The sequence below is a fragment of the Bos indicus genome, chromosome 21 (genome assembly GCF_029378745.1).
Source record: "Bos indicus isolate NIAB-ARS_2022 breed Sahiwal x Tharparkar chromosome 21, NIAB-ARS_B.indTharparkar_mat_pri_1.0, whole genome shotgun sequence".
NCBI lineage: Eukaryota > Metazoa > Chordata > Mammalia > Artiodactyla > Bovidae > Bos > Bos indicus.
In genome coordinates, this window is record NC_091780.1 from 27,889,753 (window position 1) to 27,902,700 (window position 12,948).

The 12,948-nt window shown below is 51.2% G+C and overlaps 1 long non-coding RNA gene across 1 annotated transcript; it reads left to right on the top strand.

Annotated features, from left to right (window-relative positions):
• Positions 1-381: 381 nt before the first annotated feature.
• On the top strand, positions 382-1,921 carry LOC139178197 (uncharacterized). The gene is made up of 3 exons (XR_011562592.1): positions 382-654; positions 1,034-1,274; positions 1,624-1,921. It is a non-coding gene; the product is annotated as an uncharacterized lncRNA (long non-coding RNA).
• Positions 1,922-12,948: the final 11,027 nt, after the last annotated feature.

Sequence of the window (12,948 nt, forward strand, 5' to 3'; positions counted from 1 at the left end):
GAGATTGCCGCGGAGAGACCCCAGGGCTGATGCCTGGGAGGCCAGGTCACCTCCATGGTCCCATAGCTGGTCCCCGCCGCAGGGCAGGGACCTGGATCGGATCTGCAACGGGACTTTCGGGATGCTGGGCTAGGGTGCGGCTAGACAGCGCTCAGCCGGGCTACAGGCGGGAGCACCGCCCGGAGTAGAGGCGAGAAGGCCGCTTGGGGGCTTCCTCACAGAGCAGACCCAGGGCCCCGCACACCTGGGCAGAAGGGCCGGAGTCTGGGGGCGTCAGACAGATGCTCACAGGGGCGTGCTCCAGGGCTGGGCTCCAGCCTGCGCAGTCCGGGGGATGACACTAGGGGGCAGCGAGGGGTAGCGGGAACCACGTCCTGGAGGGAAGACCCTCCGACCTGCCAGATGAAGTGCGGGCGCGCTGGGCGCAGCGGCCGGGGTATCACGGAGGGAGGCAGCCTCCCGCGGGCTGAGGGGGCGAGGAGGGGCCAGCGGGCCCGCATCCTCGGCTACGCAAGCGGGCGCTTGCCGCTCCCGCGCCGGCAGAGGTCCCGGGTCCTCCATCTGCTTCCAAGCACAGGCGCAGCGGCTCCGCGTTGACCCACATTCCCTCCAGCCGCGGAGCCGGGGGCGGGGAATCCACCGGCCGCGGAGCAGGTGCGAGCGCAGGGCGGGGCCCGAGCCCGGGGCCACCCAGCACGCCCGCCTCTGCTTGTAGGGGGAGGGGGCGAGGGGTGGACCGGAGATGGGGAGGATAAAAGATAAAGGCGAAGGAGGGTCGGGGAGAGGAGAGGGAGGAGGTTTGGGAGGGACAAGAAAGGGGAGAAGAAGCAAGGGGACAGGAGCGGAGAGGCGGGAGGAGAAGAAAGAAACTTAAAGGGAAATGAGAGAGAGCGAGGGTTGGGAAGGGCAGGAGGGGGAGGGGAGAAGCGGGAGGAAGCTGGAGGTCGCAGGCCGCACCCCTGCCTCTTCCCCGGGCCCTAGGCTAGCCCTGCAGGGAAGTATGATATGAATGAACGGTGTACCTGCCTTCCAGGTCTAAGGGGTGCAGGGTACAGGCTGTACCACCCTCCTCGTGTCTTGACCCCCGTCCCCCGCCTGGGGTCAGCCAGCAGCTGTCCCGAACAGTTCCTACACCGCTCCTCCCACTAAGTTGGGACCCTGGACCTTCAAGAAGGCTGTGCGTTTTCCGATGAGATCACTGTCCACTCACTGACTGTGTCCACTGGGGGGACTTGAGCCCTGGGACCTCATGGATCGAAGAGCGGGACAGAAAGGCGAGTGGCGATGATGAATGTCATGGCCCTGCTCTGTGCAGTGCCCCTTCTCCAGGGTCCACCCCCAGCTCCACCCCCCACCGCATTCCTGGGTGTCTCTCAGGGACCTGAAGAGGCCTCAGGTCCCAGGGCTCTGCCTGCGTTGTCCTGTTACATCCATTTGAGTACCTGTCACCTGTATACTTACTTGCCTACCTACAGGAGTTAGTACTTTTTAGAGGAAATTGAAAGGATTTATCCATAGACCAATGACCAGTAGACACCGTATTTGTTACGGGAAGCACACTGACTGAAACTGCCCACTCTGGTCAGGCCCTTTAAACCATTCACATGAGTTGTTTTATGACAGGAGATCCTGGTAAGGAATACTGAACTAATAAGCCACCACCAACCGGAAGAGTTCGGGAAAGGTCAAAAGGAGACACCGCGAGTCCGTCCACTTCCCAGAATCCCTCTGGCTAGCATCCATCTTGGCTGAATGATGCGTGTGCCACCAGGAAAGACTCTGAATTACAACAGTTGGTCAAAGACAACCCGGAAACTAATCCCATCACCATAAAACCCGAGACTGTGAGTCACATGGCAGAGCAGTTCTCCTGAGTTCCCTTACCCTACTGCTCTCAATACAATCTCTTGCTATGTCAGCACATGTGTCTCCTTGGACAATTCATTTCCGAGTGTTAGACAAGAGCCCAGTTTCGGGCCCTGGAAGGGGTCCCCCTTCCTGCAACATATTGACCCCCTTTCTCCCTCCTCACTCCCACTTCCAAGGTAGCCACTGTTCATGGCCAAGGAGGTACAGCTGGATCAATCGGCATTCATGTGTTTTAATGTGCTTGGTGTAGAAATGAGATCAGGATAGTATAAGACCTACTGGGCAGTGACTGGTCCCCAAAAGCCAAGCAGCTCTGAGCGTTTTGCATGCAGTAACTCATTTGTTCCTGTAGACTTAAAAAATAGTGACAACATAAAGTTTGACAGTTATGTTTTATTTGGTGGGAATTTTTAGGACTGACTTCCCTGGTGGACTTCCCTGGTGGCTCAGACGGCAAAGCGTCTGTCTACAATGCGGGAGACCTGGGTTCGATCCCTGGGTTGGGAAGATTCCCTGGAGAAGGAAATGGCAACCCACTCCAGTACCCTTGCCTAGAAAATCCTATGGACGGAGGAGCTTGGTGCAGGCCACTGTCCATGGGGTCGCAAAGAGTCGGGCACGACTGAGCGACTTCACTTTCACTTTCCCTGGTGGCTCAGACGGTAAAGCGTCTGTCTACAATGCAGGAGACCTGGGTTCGATCCCTGGGTCAGGAAGATTCCCTGGAGAAGGAAATGGCAACCCACTCCATACCCTTGCCTAGAAAATCCCATGGATGGAGGAGCCTGGTGTCCATGGGGTCGCAAAGAGTAGGACACAACTGAGCGACTTCACTTTCACTTTCACTTTAGGACTTTAAGACAGGGAGACACGGTTTCAAGTGACCCTGAGAGAACTGCTTCCAGGAGGTGAGTGGGGGAGGAGTCAGGTTATATAGAAGTTTTGCAATAAAAGGGCAGGTGGTCTGAACATCAAAAGTGAAAGTAGCTCAGTGATGTCTTTCGACCCCATGGACTATAGAATTCTCCAGGCCAGAATACTGGAGTGGATAGCCTTTCCCTTCTCCAGCGGATCTTCCCAACCCAGGAATCAAAAACTGGGGTCTCCTGCATTGCAGATGGATTCTTTACCAGTTGAGCTACCAGGGAAGCCCTGAACATCAAAAGATGATTGTTAATTAAAGAAAACCAGATATCCCAAATTAAGGAATTTGGCACTTTTCTGTGTATGGGAAGATATGCAAAAGTCTGGGCCCACTGAAATCATTCCTTTGATGTCCACCTTAGCTACCTGGGGCCAGCATCCTGTGTTTTCTTTTTCTGGAGGGGAGGGGCAGACCTATAGAGTCTTTATCGGGGGTGAGGAGGGCTAGGAGAGGAGCTATCCTTCCTTTCTGGCTGCATCCCCCACCCCTAAGGGCCATGCCTTGAGGTAGCCTGGTGGGGTGGCTCTAGGCTGTGGATCCCCCACAGAACCCGCTCTCAGACCAACACATGGGAGCAGAATGCTGGGAGGGGGCCACTTTGAAGAGACAAAGCCTCAAACCTTTTGTTCTCACGCTGAGAAGGCCTCTGACACAGGGACATTCTGCCTCTCATTTTGCTACAGTTAAGGGATAGTGGCCCTGCTCCCTCTCTGGGATGCCCCTTGCAGCCCCCTGTCCTGTTGTAAAGCTGTTTTCTTTTTTTTATTACTATTTACTTTTGGCTGCATTAGGTCTTCGTTGCTGCTTGGGCTTTTCTCTAGTTGTGGCAAGCTGGGGCTACTGTTCGTTGTGATGCTTGGTCTTGTTGGGAAGGGCTTATTGCCGAGCATGGGCTCTAGGCACGGGCTTCAGTAGTTGCAGCATGCAAGCTCAATCAATAGTCATGGCACATCTTTCCTGGTGACTCAGAGGGTAAAGTGTCTCCCTGTAAGGCAGGGACCTGGGTTCAATCCCTGGGTCGGGAAGATCCCCTGGAGAAGGAAATGGCAACCCATTCCGGTACTCTTTCCTGGAAAATCCCATGGATGGAGAAGCATGGTAGGCTACAGTCCATGTGGTCGCAAAGAGTCAGACACGACTGAGCGAATTCACTTTGACTTTCACAGGCTTAGTCGCCTTGCAGCTTGTGGAATCTTCCCAGATGAGGGGTTAAGCCTCTGTTCACCCCTACTGATAGGCAGATTCTTATCCACTTATGCATATTTTATGCCTCTAGAGAAGCCTCTAAAACTGTCTTCTGACTTTATCCCCTGGGCAAACAGGAAACCAGCTTGGCTGCCTGGGTGGCCCTTCAGGTAACTCTCCCCATAGATGTTTGTGGCCGTGCACCCCTCCTCCCTTTCAGAAGGTGGTCCAGCCTTGTGGGTCCTCAGGGATGTTAGGTTTCACCACTAATCTGACCTCTTCTGCTAATTCTCCCATGTTCTGGTCTACTGGTGGCACTTTTTCTAGTTTTCCACGGCATCTGGGTGTTTTTTTTTCTTATTTTTATTGGAGTGCACTTGCTTTACAATGTTGTATCAGTTTCTGCTGTACACTAGAATGAATCAACTATATGCATACATATATCTCTTTTTTGGATTTCCTTCCCATTCAGGTCACCACAAAGCAGTGAGTAGAGTTCCCTGTGCTATGCTGTAGGTTCTCCTTAATTATCTACTTTACACATAGTATAGTGTATATATGTCGATCCTAATCCCCCAGTTCATCCCACCCCTCTCCCCCTTTGGTGTCCATGTTTGTTCTCTACCCCTGTGTCTCTATTTCTGTTTTGTAAATAAGACCGTCTATACAAAGGATTTGTTTTTATATTTATCCTGCTATTTCAGAGGGTCTGAAATAGAGAGTTGGATGTTGAATGAGTCATCTTAAGTCCAATGCATGAATGAATGAATGAGCAAGGGCTCCTGGAGGAGTGGGGGTGTCGAGGAGGGCCGGGGTCTGTGCAGACACTCCTCTGAGGCAGGGATGCCATGAGGGTCAGAGGGCATGCAGTTTGGATAGGAAGTCCCACCTGTGTAAGAGCAGCTGTACCTCAGGTGAGGCCAGGGTGTTCCCTGACCCTGTCTGTTGTCATCCAGGAGCTCAGCGATTGGTGGAAATGCTACAGGTCCCTGTGGGGGTGGGGGGCAGGGATATCAGCCCCTCCTTTGGGCTTAATTTAAAAGATGTGTTTAAGCCAGGGGAGGGCAGAAATAATCGCTAGAAGGAAAGAAAAGGTGATTCCCACAGGAGATGGTGAGGGACAGGGAAGCCTGGCATGCTACAGTCCACAGGGTGGCAAAGAGTTGGACACGACTGAGCGACTGAGCAGGAACACCCTGGTTTCGGTCCAGACTCTTCAGGAAAGGTCCAGCTGTGTCTCTTGGGCACCAGGCCCAACATGAAGAGGGAGGAAAGAAAAAGCTGGGGGCAGGCCAGAGACCCATCTGACCACATGCGGGGGATGCTGAGTGGAGGCTGGGAGCAGCGCCCCCCCAACATACTCACACACATACACACTCACACACCCGCCCTGGGCCTGATTGCTTATTAACACCCAGTGGGTCCCGGCTGCCTCCTCAGGAAAAACAAACCTTTAAAGATGTGGTCCCGGCAGCTGCAGGGGGCCGGGGTGGCCACGGAGCAGATCAGGGAAGGAACCTTAGATCAGCTCATGTTTTATTTCAAACAAAACACTTTCCTCCTGAAGCCAGAGAGCTCCGTGCCTTGGCAAACTCATAAAACCAAAGCTAACGCTGTGAGGCTTCGTGGGGGAGTCTGGCCACACCCTCCGGATATGGGAAAGGCTTTCTTCTCTATTTCAAATGACCTTGTTTTGCCTCTTTTAGATGCAAATGTTTATTTGGTCTGACTTTGAAATACCTCAGTGCAGCTGAAATAATTCGAGGCAGCCCTGTGAAAAGGACCACTTCCTGATCTCCTAAATACAGACTCTTTGCAGGGACCACAGAGGGGCGGGCAAGACACCAGAGGGGCGGCACCAGCCCCCTCCCATCCCACCTCAGCAAACACAGAGGTCACTGAGTGTCTCGTGCAGTTGGGCTTTCCTGCAGGCAAGCAGTTTCAGTCCCAAGGGAGCCAGCATTTGTCAGGAACCTGATACACTTGTGCATGTCACCACCTCTAGGAAAGGGGCAAGGGACTCACCTTTCTGGTGGTGAACAGGTGCAATTTGACTTTTACCCCTAGTCCTACCTAGAGCATCCTCCAGGAGTGGGGGCGCTTGGTTCCTGGTGGCCCAGGTAAATCGTGGAGGTTCAGTTGTTGTTCAGTTTCAGTCGTGTCCAACTCTTTGCGACCCCCATGGACTGCAGCACGCCAGGCTCCTCTGTCCTTCACCATTTCCCAGAGTTTGCTCAAACTCATGCCCATTGAGTTGGTGATGCCATCCAACCATCTCATCCTCTATTGCCCCCTTCTCCTCTTGCCCTCAGTCTTTCCCAGCATAGATGTTAGCTGTGCTGAAATCTGTGATGGAGAGTTTCTCCATTTGCAGAGAAAATGTGATCCTGGATGAGTGTGTGTGGGAGGGGTGTGCACCACTGGGCTGGTGAGTGGGATCAGCTCCGCCCTCCATCTACACTCACTGAGCAGTGCTCACAGATCCAAGGATTCACATGGGTCACTCCTCACCCATCTCAGGGGTTGCCATAGCATTACGCGATGTTTATAGATGAGAAAACTGATAATCAGCTCTAAGTCAGAACCAGAGGCTGAGCTGCCAGCCCAAAGAGCCTGGCTGGTCCCCAAAGGCATTGGGGTCGCTGAGGTCCTGGATGGGCACTGCCCTCCGAGGTGGTGGGGCATCCCTGCTAGTCTCGCCCGGGGGTGTGGGGTGCCTCCAGCTTGGTTTGGCTGGGGGGTGTTGATCCCATGGGGTCTCTGCAGTGTGTTCACGGTGGGGAGCAGCCCGGGGTCTGGTCCCCGGGTCTGGCCTCATCTGCTGCCACCTGCCTCCTGTCAGCTTTCCCTCCCAGATTCCGGGCAGCGCTCAGTGCAAGCCGCTGCTTCCCTCAGCTAAGCAGGGCCCTAACCTGGTGCTGGGAGCCTGCCCTCTGCAGACCACCAATCTCCACAGTGCAATCGTCCCAGCCCCCAGGGCAGGCCCTGACACGAAGAAGCGGCTCACTACAGTGTTTGGCAGTGTCCCGTGGGGAAGGATGGAGAATGCTGGGCAGGAAAGGCCAGGGACAGGCAGCTAGGGTGGCTGTGGACACTTCCAGCCTCGGTGGAGTGTGTGGGACCCACCCACCTGGCCTCCCACCTATCCCTCCGCCTTGAGCCTTTCTTCCTCAGCTGCAGGGGTGCTTGAAGCTGGCCTGGGCCCCTGCTCTGAGACAGTCACACCATGACGGGAGGCGGTGGGAATGCTTCCATGTGGATCAGACACTTTTTTATGTGGCAACTTTCCCATCTTAGGGACACCACTTCACAGGGATACATTGGCCACCGCCATGTCTTGAAAGGGGCTCCTGGGCTTGGAGGCTTATGTTACAAAACCCTAGGCCATAAATCACATCACTGATACCAGATAAGAGCCAGATATTTCTGCTTGGCAGAAAACATGAGATTAAAGTAGAAAGGCAACTTTCAACTAAGAATAAAATAATGGGTCAATCCTAAAATGGAATCATCATGCAGTCATTAAATGAACAAAGTATATTTATGTCTGTAATATGAAAACAGTATCATCTGCATAATAATATACACAATTTATGTCACAAGTGCGGGACTGCTATAAATCAATACCAAAAAAAAAAAAAAACAGGGAAGGAATTGAAAAATGGACAGAAATCCCTCACAGGAAGGGAAAAGGCTTAAGAGGCTTAATCTCACGGTAAAAGAGATGCAGACTGAAACACCTGGGAACCTTACTGTAGACCTAAATCAGATTGGCCAAACTCCAGAAACTTTGATAACTGCAATGCCAGAGGGACAGGACCTGGAAGGTTTGGGCCTTTATGTCAGAACCACCGGCCCAGCAAGCTCGCTTTCAGACTTTGTTCTGTGTGTGTTCTCAAGTACCTCTGCAAAGATGTTGATCACAGGCTCATGGAAGCATTGCTTATGATTGTAAAAGGGTGGAAACACCTTGTTATGGTTCAGCCGCTCAGTCGTGTCCGACTCCTTACATCCCCATGGACTGCAGCACACCAGGCTTCTCTGTCCTTCACTGTTTCCCGGAGTTTGTTCAAACTCATATCCATTGAGTTGGTGATGGTATCTAACCATCTCATCCTCCTCATTTAAAGAACCTAAATACTAGCAATAGTAATATTAATGAAATTATGGCACATCCATAGTATGGAATTATCAGGTTGTTTTTTTTTTAAGGTGTGTATATAGCCTAGCATGTTGCTGTCTGTGGGTCACAAAGTTAGACATGACTTGGTGACTAAACAACAGCAAATATATAGGTCTGTGATATGGACCAGTCTTCAAAGCATATACAAGTATACTCATGAAAAAGAGGAAGCTAGAGACAGTGTGTGTAGAATCCTTTCGTGTGTGTGTGTGTGTGTGTGTGTGTGTAGAAGCATAGAAATTAATTCCTGGCAGGATACATAAAACATGGACACTGGCATCATGGGTTTCTCTGATGTCTTGGGCTAATCGTTTTTGCCCCACTCTCCCATTCATATACTGAAATCCTAACTCACAGGTGTGAAAGTGAAAGTGTTAGTCACTCAGTAGTGTCCAACTCTTTGTGACCCCATGGATTGGAGCCCTCCAGGCTCCTCTGTCCATGGGGATTTTCCAGGCAAGAATATTGGAGTGGGTTGCCATGCTCTCCTCTAGGGAATCTTCCCGATGCAGGGATCAAACCCAAGTCTCCTGCACTGGCAGGCAGGTTCTTTACCACTGAGCCACCAGAGACCCTCCTGCCTTAGAAGGAGGCCATTACAACTAACAAATGCTTTTCTTCTACCAGCTGATGTAGGTTAAGTTTGTATTTTCCTAAATTAGCCTCTGAAAATGTCCAGGTCATCAAATGAATGACCTCAAACCCTAATGACTTCCCTGAAATACACATGTGCACTGTGACCACATACTATGGCACAAGACAAGCTTGTCCATGTGTCTGGCCAGGCCTCCGGGCATCAAAGGCTCCAGGCAAGGCTTCCTGCCTCAACAGTCCTGGTCAGGGATGGGAGGTGGGCCAACCTGAGTCACAGGAACAGACCCAACCTGAAACAACCTGTGTCACCAACCCCTAGTGCCCGTGCTCTGCCAGGAGCCTGCTGCAACAGACAAGTTAGACCCCCACAGAACAGAACTAGGACTGCTCTGCAAGCTTGCTTCGCCCTGCAAGGGAGGGACACACATCTTTCCCACTCTGGCAATCACTCTTCCTAAAGTCAGACACCATTTCGAAGGTGGGTGAAGGTAATTTGAGGAGTAGGTGGGCAGATGGCACAGAGCTGGCTCATTCTTCTTTCAGACCGTCATTAGCCATGCAGGTCTCAGCTGCCAGCTCATGTTCTTGTCATGGTGACTTTGCACTTCTTCACATTTCTGTCTGTGGGTGTGGAGGGAGGGGGCTGAAAGGAGACTTTGGGGAGGCTGTGAAACAGCCAACGTGGCGTCACTGGGTGGCACACTTGGCTGGGGGCCGGTCCTGCATGGATGGGTAGGGTTGAGGGCACGTGGAGGAGACAGTTTTCCTGGCTCTGTGCTTCCCATGGTCCCTACATGTGACTCCTCTTCCTGGGCCTGTGTGGGAGAAACAGAGTGTGCGCCAGGGACAGAGCTCACCCGAGGGGCTGCCATCATGGTCATGGTGTTTGTAGGAAGGGAGACCCCTTCCAAGGTCTGAGAGGGGGCTCTTGGCTTTCACTCAGAAATGAATTGTCCAAGGAGACACACATGCTGACTAAGCAAGAGACTTTACTGGAAAGGGTGGAGAGCAGCAGGGTAAGAGAACCCAGGAGGACTGCTCTGCCATGTGGCCCACAGTCTCAGTTTTATGGTGATGGGGTGAGTTTCCAGGTTGTCTCTGGCCAGTCATCTGACCCACGGACGTTGCTGGTGCTGTGTGCATCACTCAGCCAAGATGGATGCCAGCGAGGAGTATTCTGGGAGGTGGCAGGACACGTGGCATCTCCTTTTGACTTCCGCAAATTCTTCCGGTTGGTGGTGGCCTGTTAGTTCCTCATTCTTTACCAGGACCTCCTTTCGTAAAATAACTCACGCAAACAGTTACTATGGTGCCTGGCCAGGGTGGGCTATTTCAGTCAGTGTGCTTCCCCTATCAATGGCACCATGGTGACCTCATTTCTGCCTTGCGAGAGCATGGGGGAGGGATCCACAGCTACCTCTGCTTTCCCGATGAGTAGGCTGAAATGTGAGGGGGTAGGATGGAGAGGAGGTAGGCTAAGATATGAGACGGTAGGATGGAGAAGAGGAAGCCAGGACCTAAGGATATGTGGGGGTGAAGTGGAGTCCACTGCCAAGGATCAGGTCTGTCCACTCTGGAACCCAGGAGCCTGGACAGTGGGTAGCAGCTGACATCACAAGAGGCAGATGATGTAAGGGTGGTCAAGGCAAGAAAAAAAGGGAGGGGTTGATTCAGACTCTGTCCAGGAAGCAGGTGGGACCCCAGGTTTCCTCTTCTGCAGTCTCCAGACAAGTCTGAAGTTTTGCTCTTTGGAGAAAGTGGAGAGGGGTGACTCTTGTCTCAGGGACTCCAGGGACAGAAGGAGGTGGGTATGGGATTCTGGACTGAGAAAGGCGAGGGTAGAAGAAGAAAGACTTCACACTAAGAGAACTGACAAAGCGCCTTCCCAGCTCTACATCCAGGAAGATGGCAGCAGGACCTCCATGCTTCAGGGAGAGCACACATCCCTAGAGAAGAGACCTGGAAACGCTCACCTATGAGGTTACCCCATAAGAAATCTGCTCTTCCCACTAGCATAAAGCCCCCTCCCACCAAGAAATCTTCAGAGGGCACTTTAGTGCTACTCTCTTGACTCTGAACAGATTGCCCAGAATCCCTGACCATGTGAATGGATGTGCCAGTGTGGAACCAAACAGAAAACAGGCATTAGAGGACTTAGAGAGAAAGGAGCAGAAGAGAGGCTCTTAATGAAACTGTCATTAATATTCTCAGGGATGTGAGAGAGGATATTGCACCCAAGAGACAAGGAAGAGGTCATCCAAGCACTTGGATTCCTAATAGATGAGGTAGAAGGCAAGGTGGAGGAAATGTCTAGACAGAGAGAAAATGTCTATGACAGAGAGAAAAGACAACTAGAAGGTTGGTCCAGACAATTCAGTATCCTACTCTTGGAGTTGCAAAAGGAGAGAACAGAGAAAGGAGATTCATTTGCAAAGAAATAAGATAAGAAACAGAGAAGGCAATGGCACCCCATTCGAGTACTCTTGCCTGGAAAATCCCATGGACGGAGGAGCCTCGTAGGATGCAGTCCATGAGGTCACTAGGAGTCGGACATGACTGAGCGACTTCACTTTCACTTTTCATTTTCATGCATTGGAGAAGGAAATGGCAACCCACTCCAGTATTTTTGCCTGGAGAATCCCAGGGACAGAGGAGCCTAGTGGGCTGCCGTCTATGGGGTCGCACAGAGTCGGACACGACTGAAGCGACTTAGCAGCAGCAGTTGCTTTACAGTGTTGTGTTAGTTTCTTCCGTACAGCAAAGTGAATCAGCTACACGTATACATATTTCCCCTTTCTTTTGGATTTCTTTCCCATTTAGGTCACCACAGAGCATTGAGTCGAGTTCCCTGAGCTGTACAGCGGGTTCTCATTAGTTATCTGTTTTATACATAGTAGTGTGTATATGTCAATCCCTATCTTCCAATTCGTCCCACCTCTCTACCCACCTTGGTATCCATACATTTGTTCTCTACATCTGGGTCTCTATTTCCATTTTGAAAATAGGCTCATATCTATACCTCTTTTCATATCTATACCAACAAAGGTCTGTCTAGTTAAGGCTATGGTTTTTCAAGTAGTCATGTATGGATGTGAGAGTTGGACTATAAAGAAAGCTGAGTGCCAAAGAATTGATGCTTTTGAACTATGGAGTTGCAGAAGACTCTTGAGAGTCCCTTGGACTGCAAGGAGATCCAATCAGTCCATACTAAAGGAAATCAGTCCTGAATATTCATTGGAAGGACTGATGTTGAAGCTAAAACTCCAATACTTTGGCCACCTAGTGTGAAGAGCTGACTCATTTGAAAAGACTCTGATGCTGGGAAAGATTGAAGGCAGGAGGAGGAGGGGACGACAGAGGATGAGATGGTTGGATGGCATCACTGCCTCAATGAACATGAGTTTGAGTAAACTCCGGGAGTTGGTGATGGACAGCGAGGTCTGGCATGCTGCAGTCCATGGGGTTGCAAAGACTCAGACATGACTGAGTGACTGAACCAAACTGAACTGATACCACTTTTCTATATTCAACAATATACATTAATATGTAATATTTGTTTTTCTCTTTCTGACTTACTGTATTCTATGTGATGGACTCAAGGTCCATCCATATCTCTGCAAATGGTACAATTTCATCTTTTTCTTGATCGGGTAATATTCTGTTGTATTGCATATATGCTGCATCTTTTTTATCCATTCCTCTGTCAGTGGATATTTAGCACAGTGCTTTTTATGACCTTTTCTTGGAAATGTTATACCCTCACTTCTGCTGTGTTCTGTTGGTCCTGGCACAGTGCAAGTGGATCCTACACGAGGTTGTGGCCACCAGGGAAAGGATCCTGAGGGCCATCTCAGAGGCTGCTCCCATGGGCAGTCATGAGCACCTACTGTACGGGAGACCCTGAGCTTCGGGTTGTGGCTATCACCAGGTCTTGAAGGGGACACCAGCTCCCACGAAACTGACACTCTTAGTTTCTGATTCCCTCTCTCCCTGCCCCAACCCTAGTTTCAATAGTAGGATCACTAGCTCATCTCATCTTCTCCCTTTTCAGGCTTACCTCATTCACATCCCATACTAAAGTCTCATGATGCTTCTGCCCAAGCTGGTTGGATTTGTAAATTGCTTGTCACTGCACAGAGAGGACTTCCCAGGTGGTGCTAGTGGTAAAGAACACAACTGCCAATGCAGGAGA